The 11,922-nt window shown below is 43.4% G+C and overlaps 1 protein-coding gene across 1 annotated transcript in view; it reads left to right on the top strand.

Moving 5' to 3' along the window:
- Positions 1 to 10,164: 10,164 nt before the first annotated feature.
- Positions 10,165 to 11,922, top strand: part of LOC108098127 (tyramine beta-hydroxylase) — a 33,154-nt gene continuing 31,396 nt past the window's right edge. The window contains 1 exon segment of the mRNA XM_017200848.2: positions 10,165 to 10,357. The gene's annotated coding sequence lies outside the window, so the exon portion shown is untranslated.

Below are 11,922 nucleotides of genomic sequence, written 5' to 3'. Positions count from 1 at the left end.
TATATATTTATATACATATTGATATGAACGATAAAACACTGACACACACACACATACACACGATCCCACACATACACACACAAAACTACACATACCAACACAAGCAAGCAAGCAATTTTAATACGCAAAACAAAATTTAGTCACTAAGCAAACCCTAAAAAATAATCTGTAATAAAATCGAAGTCAAAAATCAAACTTCAAATCCCTTCGTACGGCGATTTTGCAATGGAATCAACTCCACTATATCTAACATATGCATATATTGAATTAGTTTTTTGTTATTTATTTGCGTCAATTTCTTAATTAATTAATTAGTGAACTTTTTTTTTAATTTGTGCACTTCAAATCGAAACAAAAAACTCAACCCAATTTAGTTGCTAAATCTTAAAATGGAAATTTTGTATGATACATATGAAATATATACATATATACATGATTCTTGGGCATTTTGATGGGTTGAATATGGAGAACTGGTGGATTGTGGGTTATTTTTCTTTAAGCTGTTAACGGACAACGTTTTAAATTTGAAATAAAATTACATATATCTGGCAGCTCTACTTCCAAAGCTTCCAACGCTGTGCGCCACTCTGGCAACTCTGTCTTGAGCGCAAAGCTAAGAGCCGTTGAGTCTTTAAAGTAATGTTTAAGTTTGGTTAACTTTGGTCTTTAAACGTACATTTTACTGAAGTGACTATTGTTTTCAATTCGAAAGTAGTTGAGGGAGATTTTTAATTGTTCCTAAATTGTGTATTCAAAATATGAAAGTGCAACAAATGTGGAAAGTGTTGTCGCGTAATTCAATAAGTCTGAGGGCCGCCAGTTCCTGATTGACTGGCTGACAAATGGTTGGCTCCACTTTGCATTCTTGCAACGCCCACGAACCACGAACCACGAACTGCGGGCCACCTGCAACGTGTGCGGAAATTGGTGCCAACTGTCATAACAAGATGGAGCACCCACCACACACACACACACACACACCCGCACACACCCACTAACACTCCTATAAATTCGGTGGCAACCAGGGAACAAAGGGGCGTGGCCGGTGGGGGCGAACACTTCGTCGTTGGCGTCCAACTGCCTCCGTAAGGCAATAATAATTCGCCAGTCATTGACAATGTCGGTGCCATAATGGCTCTCCACTGGCTTCAGTTCCCCCGCCCGCCCCCCTCCTCCCACTCTGAACTATTCCGCATTTTGTACCCCCTTTTTGCGGGGGCGGGGGGAGGGGTTCTTAACTTCGGCCCCCATCCCCATGAAGCCATTATCCTGGCAGCTCCTGCTGCTCGCTCGTGCTCTTTGCTGCACTGCGTCGACCGACGACGCTGACAAAAACGAAATGACAGAGGACGCGCACCCGACACCTACAATTGTCAGCGTCGTCTAAATGAATGAATTAAGTCAGCCATGTGACATGGCTGCAATGGCCGGACCCAAACGAACTCGGACCCTTGCCCCCCCGCCTTCTCCTGGAACCCCTCCTCCCCCCGAAAAGTCCCTTCTGAGCTCCCAATCTCGCAATCTGGGTGCGGGGGCTCCAAGCCAGAACAGCAAAACAGACACCGCCGCCGTCACTTCCCCGAAAAGCCAACTCTGCACATTTGCCACATTGTTTCCTTGCTGTCATTCTTGATTTCACTGCACTGTGATTCGAGTGCATCCAATGGTCTTTTTACAATTTCTGCAACATTTATTGACTTTTTTTAATCTTAAAACTAGTTCCCTTAAATTAAATGTAATGCATTAAATGTACATGCTTAGAATCATTAACATATATAATTTTAAAGATTAACTTATTTGCTGACTAACAGAAATGAGTATGAAACTGTGTTTTTAGGTCCCTATAAACTTAAAATGATTTCATTTTATCTATAACAAAAACACATTTATTATGTATGTATATTTATATATTATATATTTACAATATATAATTATTATATTATTAAAATCAAACATTTTAAAGTTTTAGGAGGTATATTATTTATTTATGCAATCTTGTGTTGTGCAGAATTCGAATTTATACAAAGTGAGTTAGGATAATTAATATGGCTTTGGTGACCCCGAATCGCGTGACCTCTGATGGCCACTGTGCTCCTCCGCTTTCGCTGTCGCTGTTGTGATTACGTACTGCACTCGGTGCACAATGGACAGCGACGATGACGATGACAATGACGCCGGCCAAGTTATATGGCACACACGTAGGGCGACTCCGGCCCACGCCCACGTCGGCATAACGACCACCTGCCACCCGCCCCCCGCTCCACCTCCCACCTCCGAGGGCAACCCAACCACCCAACCACCCACCACCCACCAATTGAAACTCAACCCGGCTGCCCGGCAGCCCGAATGCAATCCAACCCGGCCAAACGACTTGGCGCAGGACAATGGCGGAATGCAAATGGCACACGGACGTGGAATGGATGAACACGGTGCGAAAATTTATATGCAACTTCAGACGGCGGACTTGTGCAATCTGGCGCCGAATCCCTGGCCACTGGAGTCCACCGGATCCCGGGAACCGGGGCAGCACGTAGCCGAGTCCGCCCGGCAATTTGTGGCAGTGCAGACGGCCGCCAATTAAGCAACAAAGGGGCCGCGACTCCAACTCCAACTCCGATTCGGATTGGGATTCAGATTCAGTTTCAGATTCAGATACAGATTCAGATTCCGGGTGGTGGTGGTGGTGGTGCGGGTCGCCATTAAAACGGGGCGACGTTGCGAAATGTTTGTGACGAAACGAAACGAATCGAGACTAAACTAAACTAAACGTACTGGTGGCCCCCGGACTCAATCCGGGTCTGCAACTTTCTCCGCCGGACTCTTTGTTTTTTTCCTTTAACTTGCTGCACATTTCGCAACAAAGTTGCCGGCAGCAAAGTAGCAAAAGCAAACTTACACCGTGCAAAATACCGAATGTTTACAACACTCTAAAAATGACCTACTTAAATTTTAGTACAGAATTTATTTGATTTTTTAGGGTCTATGATAACTTACTCACATTTTAAATTTATAGTTCTTAGTCAGATTTGAAGGTTATTGATTTGTTTGTGAAACCAAATCCACAAATTTTCTCGCAGTTGAATGCCGGAAAAACGGTTTGGCAAAGTCACAAACTTTATGGCTCTATTGCTCCATCTCGGGGCTTTCAATTTCCTTTTTGCATTTTTATTGTTTAGCGAAATGTGTAAGGACATCTGGGGGGCGGCTGCAGCCAGGACCAAAGGAGCAGAGGCAGGACCGCCGAGTTCCGTGCCCAACAAGTGGACGGCCGACCTGAAAAAGGAGCAGAGAGGCGGAGGGGAGGGGCAAGGAAATGGGAATGGGGGAATGCCGGTGGTAGTGGATGGTCTAATTTGCTAAATTACCGTCTGAGCCACCTTAACCGAAAACTTCACACAATTTTCACTTAATTAAAAAATATACACGATTCCCCGGGAGGCGGCGACTTAAGTAGACGATTTAAAACATCAGGCAAATCATCAACTGGTTTAAAGAGTTTAAAGGCAATTAAAGAATTGATTTATTTTCCAAAGCTGCTGTTCCAAGTTGTATCCAAGCTGCATCATTCGCATTCTTCTGCGTTGAACAATTCTGTTGCTTAAGGCTTTTTCACGTTTTCTTGTAGGGCTGTTTGTTCGTCGCAGATTCTGCGACAATACTGGCTGAATTAATATTAATTACGTTTCCTCAAGCTGCGACAAATAGTCAACAAATAATTACATTAAAAGTTCAAAGGGCACGTTTCGTTTTGTGTGCGCCTTAAAGGTTGTCGCCTTTTTCAGTGTGCATTTGAAACTTAAACTTCGGCTCACCGTGTTCATCATCTCGCCGGAAATTCGCTAAGAACGTGAAAATGTGTGTGGGCATAAAGTTGAAAAGAAAGTTTCTGGGGGAGTGTTGCTTTGCTTTCTCACATGAGGTTACAACTATTTTTGGCGTTTTAGTCGTCGGTGGATGTGTATTATATGTGACTTTAATTTTAAAGCCGTGAATGCTGTTTGCCAGAAAGTTACTCAACAGCTTAACTTGTAACCTTCTGGCTGCAATCGAAAAGGATCTAGTGTATGAAGTAGTGGATGCCTCGGTACTTGCACTCGATCGTGAACTTCTGGCTCCTCCTTCCGTTCCAGCAGTGGCCCAGGGATCACCCGGCGCGGTTTGGTGGTCCCCAGGAACGGGCGCCTCGCTCCCACCTCCTGCAAACAACTGAGGCTGAAGGCGGAACGACGCAAGGCCACCTGCGCTTCCCTCTGCTCCTCGTCGTTCAAAGCTGCCAGGTTGAAGCTAAGGAACTGCGGATATACGATGCCATCGGGACGCAGGAACCGATCCCGAGCCCATATTAGATCGTACCTTTGGCGTCTGGTTAGAACGCTGTGGCTAAAAATGTGATTGCCTTTAAAGGGCGCTATTTTTGGGGGTGTTTGAAGATACTGCCAAGCATGTAATTCATCTACTTAATTTTAGCTACGATATTAATAAGCTGGGAAGAGTTAGGAAACATATACATATTGGTTGGAAGCTCTATCTAATTGGCCACGGGTCATCCGTGGCCATCACGTGGAAGGCTCCAGCCTGCGCTGCAAACGTTGCGATCAGTCCGTTTCCACAGGCGATGTTGAGCACTGTATTTGGAAAATTTGCATCACGGGGTTTTGTGCTCATGGGGATTATTTCTACGGAACGCCATTAAACCCTCATTTTTTTTAAACATGGCTGTCGGCATCTATGGCTGCCTGGAAGACATCTTCCTTGCGTATCGTGTAAGTAACTGACGAACCCATGCTTTCCTTAAATAAATTCTCTCAAATTGATAGATATTAATGGCGCCCAAGAGTTACCAGCCGTATAGAAAGCTGCAGTAGTGTGACCAGAACGCAATCGACTTATTGTGAGTTGCCAGTTCAGTGTTGAAAACAACAAGTGCAACGCAATGCAATATATCGCCAGCTCCTCCATGCGCAGCAAACTGCCAATCCAATTAGTTTGGACAGTGTAAACAAGGAGCCTGAGCTCCACTCGCATGTGGCCACCGGGCAATAAAAATGGAAGCAGCACAGGCAACAAAAACGGCAACAAAACGACAAAAACAACAGCCAGTGTTGCCAGTTTGTGACTGTTCAAATGGGAACAAAAATTCGAAAAAATTCCAAAAAAATCGAAATATCGGTTTTGCAAAAAGTTCAATTGGGAATCCAACAAAAACTTTAAAACAAATTATTTTGCGGAATTTTAAAAAGCTAGTATGCAACTTTATTATAGGATTAGAAAAAAAATAATTTTCCGTTGAGATAACATTATTTTTGGCCATTTTAAAATGGAAGTTTTATGCAAGTTTTCCTAAAAGAAAAGTGCGAAAAAACGGAAAAATCGAAACAAATTTGAAGAAACCTTTTGGCGGCAAAAAGGCCAAGCTTGTTACACTGCACCAGGAAAAGTCAGCGATCCAGGACGCAGACAGAGGGTACACACACACACACACGCAGGCTAGCACGCACACAGTTGCAGGCGCAGGAGGCGAGCGACAGAGACGGAGACGGAGGACAAACAGTCCGGCGAACGCTGGACATAGACGCCGGAGGCCTCAGGATGTGGGACTAGGAATAACATTTTTATTTTTCCCGTATTCTCTGTCTCTTAACTATTTATGAGGTCGAGTTGTTTGTGCAGTTTGATTATTTTGCTGGCAGCAGGGCGACGGTAACCTGTGACTTTTCATAATTCAACATTTCGGCAGCAAACGAACGGGACGGCGAGAGAGTGGGGGATCGCAAAAGGAATTGCCGGTACGTGAGAGCGAGGAGATCGGCTAGCAGTGGGAATATTTATTCAAACGTGTGTGCGGGGCAATTTTTTTTGTTTTCAATTAAAAATTGCTTACTGCAGCTGCAGAGGGCCATAAAAAAAAGGGGGAGGGGAAATGCACCCAGCCATAAATGAAATTGATTTTATTTGTATAAATTGAAATTGCTTTCAACACAGTCGGCCAGATTCTGAGCTTATGAATAAAATGCGAAAACTCCAATAGCAATAACTAGCTGGACAAGGCACCAATACAGTGGATCCTGCAAACAAAAATTGAATTGGCTAAAGTATATTGTAGGTTAAAAGTGGAGTGTTTTGAATATTTTGTGTAGAAATCAATGTGTTTGTAGCTGGAATTCGATTCCGGTTTCTCAAAACAAGCAACTTTAGTTAACTGAAGGAGACTACTGTGTTCTTTTTAACCAATTTCCACTGTTATAATCGAGATGGAAACCGCAAGGGGGCTTTGTGGTTGTTGCTGCTGCAAAAGCATTTTATTGTGGCCATCGAGGAAGCTGTTGTTAACTGCTGCCCGATGAGATGACGACCACGCCGGCGATGATAATGATGATGATGATGGCGATGGCGATGGCGATGGCGATGGCGATGGAGAAAGGAGCTTGATGCACAAGTCACCTGGATGCCGACCCATCTACCCGGCCCCGCATCCTTTTGCCAGCTTTAATTAAAAAGTTACCTGGGCAAAAATGTTTTAGCTATTTGCCTGGCAGCGATTGCAACCTGACCCTCTGAATCCTGTGAATCCTGCGGACCTCTGAGCCCTCTGAACCGAGCTAACCGAGCTGCCAGTCAACGGGCTCTTTTGCACCTGCTCCTGCTCCTGCTCCTGCTCCTGCTGATGCTGATGCTGCGGTGCAGGAAAACTTTCTATTCGAATCGGTACCGTTTCGGTTTCTGGCCCATCCTGGCGTTCTGTCCTGTGGCCCCTCGCCGCCACTACTTACTGCCAGTTGATCCAGGGGGGAGCAGGACGCAGGGAGCAGGGAGCAGGTATCGATATCCCGTGTAAACTTCGATTGACAGCCTGCAGCGAGAATCGAAATGGCAGCGGCGAGGTAACGAGCATTCGATTGGATTGCGAACGGATTGGTTTCTGTTTCAGGCTTAGCTTTTGCAGCCACGTTTATGCCGAAATAATTCGGATTTCGAAGTGCCCAGAAATGTATGCTACACATTTTGTAAAGCGATCATGCCACTAGAAAGTCCTTTAATGCTCAAAAGAAATAATAACACAAATGTAGAGACTTGACTATTAATTTCTGTAATGGAATTGTAGCTCTAATATATAATTTCCTTATACAAAAAATATTTCTAGCTTTATGCTTAAACCTACTAGATAAGTCTTCAATTTTGCGAAGTTTAATTTGCGTTTGTAATTTTACCATAGAAAATATTCCAGCTGCATACTTGAGAAATCGTAAAATTTGATAGCATAAACGCGGTATTCGCACTGGAATGTCACATGCCATATATTCTACAACAATTTGCCCGCTTACGAAATATTGCATTTGAATAAAGTTCGCGCCGGTCCCGCGGGAACGGGAACGGAAAAGGGAAAGGGAAAGAAAGCGGTAACGGTAACGGGAGTGAAAGTGGGCGCCATTCGGGACGGACGATGATGATGGCGGCCTCTGGGGTGCGATTTTCCCGCTTCTTGGTTCAACAAAAAAAAAGGTCCTGAGAATGAAGCCCGAGTCGAGCTACTCAAGGCGATGGAGAATTTTTTAATGATGTTACTTTCAGGAGAGCTCTCAAATCGTTTGAATACAAATTGTTCGCTGACTCCTGGATGTGCTCCCCAGTCACGAGTTATATATATATATACATATATACATAAAGAGTAGTAGGTGTACATCTTGCTCTTGCATTTCTCGGGACGTATTCATGAATTCTTTATCTCCATCTGCTTGCTTTGCCAGTTGGCAAGTTGTGAAAGTGAAATGCGAGACATGTTCCCCGAAAATCCTTGGGGCTGCAAGGAATGCGGGAGCTTTTGACGGGCGGCGCCCATTGTCGATGAACCCAAAAGTTATCCCAGTCATGCAAAATATACGCAAGCTGCACAGGCTATAGACACTCGTCGAAAAGCATTGCATATAATATGGGATTTTTGTTGGCCACTCTATTTACTGCTTGTGCTGGTATTTGTTTGGCTAACTTCAGCCCTCAAAGACACGTCGTGCCCCGAATTGGATTGTTAAATAAATGAATATATGTATATACTACGTAATATAAAATTTATGGGTTACTTATTTTCCAGTGCACACATACGGACCACCGTAATTTGAGGTATCGAAGGAATGTCGGGACTTGTCAGGACCCAGGGCCCCCAGTTTCCCCTGGCCCCGAAAGGTGACACAAAATTCTCCGGACGGAATGCAGCCGGAGCCGGATCCGGCAAAGTGCGGCAGGTGCGGACTGTTTGTTGCGTGAAGCCGCGGGATGTGATGCCAACCAGCCCCCAGATCCATCTCAATTACCTCGTCGAGGGGGAAAGCGGTTCGGTTCAAGTTTGAGCTGTTCAGCTTGAGTTCGCTTATGAAACTACTGCTAACTTGGCTAGGAACTTGCCATCGAATTTGGCCCGCATGTGCAATCCTGCCGGGAAGTTCAAGTTTGAGTGGTTGGTTCACCTTTGAAGGGGACTTCGATGCAAGTTCCTTATGTTCGACGTTCCCCGTAAAAGTTGAAGCAATTACAAGTAAGATTGAAAATCTTCTGCAAATTATAACTGAGTGCACGTGTGGTACTTATGGTAGAATTAGGATGAGATGTGTATAATACGCTCATGATTAGATGCTCATTCTTCAAATTGATTTCTAGGTGTATCCATTTACTCTGGGTAAATTAGTTTCCATAAAAGAACCCTTTTTGTTTTCGTGTTCGATCTTAAGTGAGCAAATACTCCGCTGATTGATATGGTGACACTTAAATACCAGAGTTTCGGATGCAATAAGGGGCAAGCAAAATGCGAATAAACACAGATACAACCACTCTACCACACAGGCAGATGTCCCTGTATGTCGTTTATATTTGCCATTAATCAGGCATATCCATTTACATGTGATGAACTTTATCCCTTAACCTGTTTACATGTAAATTACTTGCTGCTCATTTTATGTTGCTCGGCGAACTCGCAAACAAACAGATGCACAGCAGGCAAACACACAAGTACAGTCCAACATTGATAACATAAACTATCAGTTCAATTATGAACAGATAGGTTAAAAAACCTGTGATATTGATGGTTTTCGAAATAAATGTTGTCGAGAAAATCGAGTTTTTAAACAGCTTTATCTTGATTCGATTATTTAGAAAAAACACCTTGGTGTATATACTATACAGTTTAACCCGTACATATGCGACATCAATAATTGAGATTTCGACAATGCCAGCGTTGCGATGCATTTTTCATATTTACCTTCACATCGCGCCGGAAAGGGATGGCACACTTACGGGTTAAATAATATCAAGCATATGCAATTGCCATTACATCCTTGTAATTGCCGAAATAATGGGAATTATGCGTATGAGAAAGTCAACACGGACAAACAGGAACGGACGGAGGGACGAACCAGCGGACGGATAGTTAATTGAGCTGTTGGCTGGCTTACAATTCAAATTGTTGCCTTTGTTGTTGGCGTCATTAATGCGAGTGTTGGCACTTTCGCACGCCCCTCTCGCTCGCTCCCCCGTCGGTTGGCGCTCTCCGCCGTTCCGTCTCTTTTTCGCGCCAAAGTTTGCTGGTAAACACATTCATAAAGCAAATATGCAAACACTTACGTACAGCTGGGGATAAAAAGCTAGTAGTGAGCCTGCAAGAAGTTAAAAAATAGTTTCCCGTATAAATATAGGACATATAATATTTCTTATTGTGGTTATTAATATTGCCCACAAATGTATGCTACAAAAAATAAGTATTAAGGCATTAGAGCTTAAGTCAGATTTAAATAAGTTTCCATGGGTTACAAACATGTAATTGTGATGAGGACATAGAAAGTGTTTAATAATTTTTTATAAATTGGGTCGCATTACATGGCATTTCTATCGCTATTTTCTTGAATTCCATTGTGCTAACACACGCACACGTGTGTCAGTGATGCCCATGTCGATGGCAGCAGACATATGCTAAACGAGCCGAAGCCGCTTCCCCGGATTCTTTCTGCTGCTCCCGCTGAGCCACCCACTACCCCACCCCCGCTCCACCATCCTCCTGCTGCGAGACGAAGCTTCGGCCGAATGACGAGCCGAAGGCAGACGAGTCCTCGTCCTTTGGCGCGTATAAAAGCCGCTGATAGCTGCGCCGCCGACTGCATTCTGCGTTCGTCTGGCGTAGGACGCGCCTCCACTCTCTCGCTATTTCACACGTGAACTCGCAGTTTTCTCTCTCACGAAATCTTAGAAGCGCGCCAAAAAGCGCGCGCCAAAAACAAAAAGCCAAACTAACGGGACAAAAGTCGCGCGCGACTCGTAAGCTTGTTTACTTTGCCATTATAAATCCGGCGTGCGCTTTGTTTGTGTTTGTGTTGATGTTGGTAATTCGTTGTGTTCCCCCTTTTTTTTTTTTGTTATTGCGCTCCTGTGCTCCACATTATTTTCACCGTTTTTTTTGGGTGCTATTTTTTTTCCGCTGTTCAAACAGCGGCCAAGAAATAAGAGGAACAAAAGCTAGTAAAACAAACGGGAATTTGCAAAACGGAAGCGTAAAAGGAAAAGTGTTGCATTTCCGTCGCTCCGCCGAATTGGTGTTGTTTGTGTTGTTGCTGCCGTTTGCCGTTGCCGTTAGTCTCTCCATTACCGTTAGCATCTTGGCCGCGGCAAAATGGCCGCAGGTGTAGTCTAAAAAAATATGAGTACAGGAAAACTTCCCTAAGTGGAAACTTTTTTAGCATAAGGGTTTTAAAAAAGTCGTTCAACACGTTTTCACACTCATTAAAAAAATGTTGGGGCTTAAAAGGCTTACAAATATAATGATACCTTATGCTGTGAAATAATTCCTTATTAATTTAAAAATATTACCCCGTAGGATTTATTTAAAAAGTGAAGTATTGCCACTGCTGAGAAAACTAAGAAAACCCCATTTTCCTCACAAATATGCAACTCAGGTCAGTTCGTCATAGGGGAATTCAACTGCAGAGCAAAAACACTAAAAGCAGATCCGACAGGAAACAAAAAAAGGGGCAGGGCGAGAGATATAGAACAGAAACCACAGTTGAAATTGCCTGGGGAAGGAATACCCAAAATGGCATCATAAAATCATTTAATTGATGATTTAGTGCAGTTCGTGATATCAATATAAAATTCACCATTATCAGCCATGTTAGCACCGCCACCGCCCCGGCCACCCAAAAAGAAATGTTTCCCATTCTTCTTTACAAGCATACTTCAGACAGCTGGACCGGGAGAAGCACCTGCGTTAAACATTTATGTTTTTAGCACTTTCTGCTGTCAATTTGACACTCCTGCACTTAACAATGCAAAGTGGGGAAACTCGTAAAACGTCTGAAAACTCCAGCTCGAAGCAAATGAAAATTAAAAGCACGTCTCAAACTCTTTTTATACGTTGACACAATTTTCAAATATATTCTCTGGTCAGATCCTGCGCGTAGTAAACTTTTTAACTGGCATTATACGCTAGCTGCGTTTTTATTTTACAAAGTTTTAAGACTTTAAGGAAGTTTTGTTTCTGTACCAAAGTTTTTTCAGACACGTTTGGTCAAGTCTAAAAATATCCACTGAAGCTATACATAATAATTGTTGGGCGGCAGTTTCCTCGATTGTTTTCTGGTGAAAGTTGGACAGGTTGCAAATAATCTGATCAAAAGTGTGATCGCTTCAAACTTGCAAGTTTATAAAACCTTCATCGTAGTTGAGCTCTTCTATTTGATAAACCAATCAAAATGAAAATTGCATTCTCTGGTGAGTGAAAAAAACCTGGGAATATACTCGCACCGAACTTTCTAAGTTGCGCAAAATAAAGAAAAAAGGAGGAGGAATTTAAGTACTTTGGCAAAGTATTTCGACGTGTAGCGCGGTGCAGAGAAGCTGGCCGAAACTTTTGGCACAAAGCGTTTGAAATTTCGTTTTAATTCGTTT

This window comes from Drosophila ficusphila, unplaced genomic scaffold, assembly GCF_018152265.1.
Source record: "Drosophila ficusphila isolate 14025-0441.05 unplaced genomic scaffold, ASM1815226v1 contig_197, whole genome shotgun sequence".
Taxonomy (NCBI): Eukaryota; Metazoa; Arthropoda; class Insecta; order Diptera; family Drosophilidae; genus Drosophila; species Drosophila ficusphila.
This window is presented reverse-complemented; position numbering and strand designations above follow the sequence as displayed.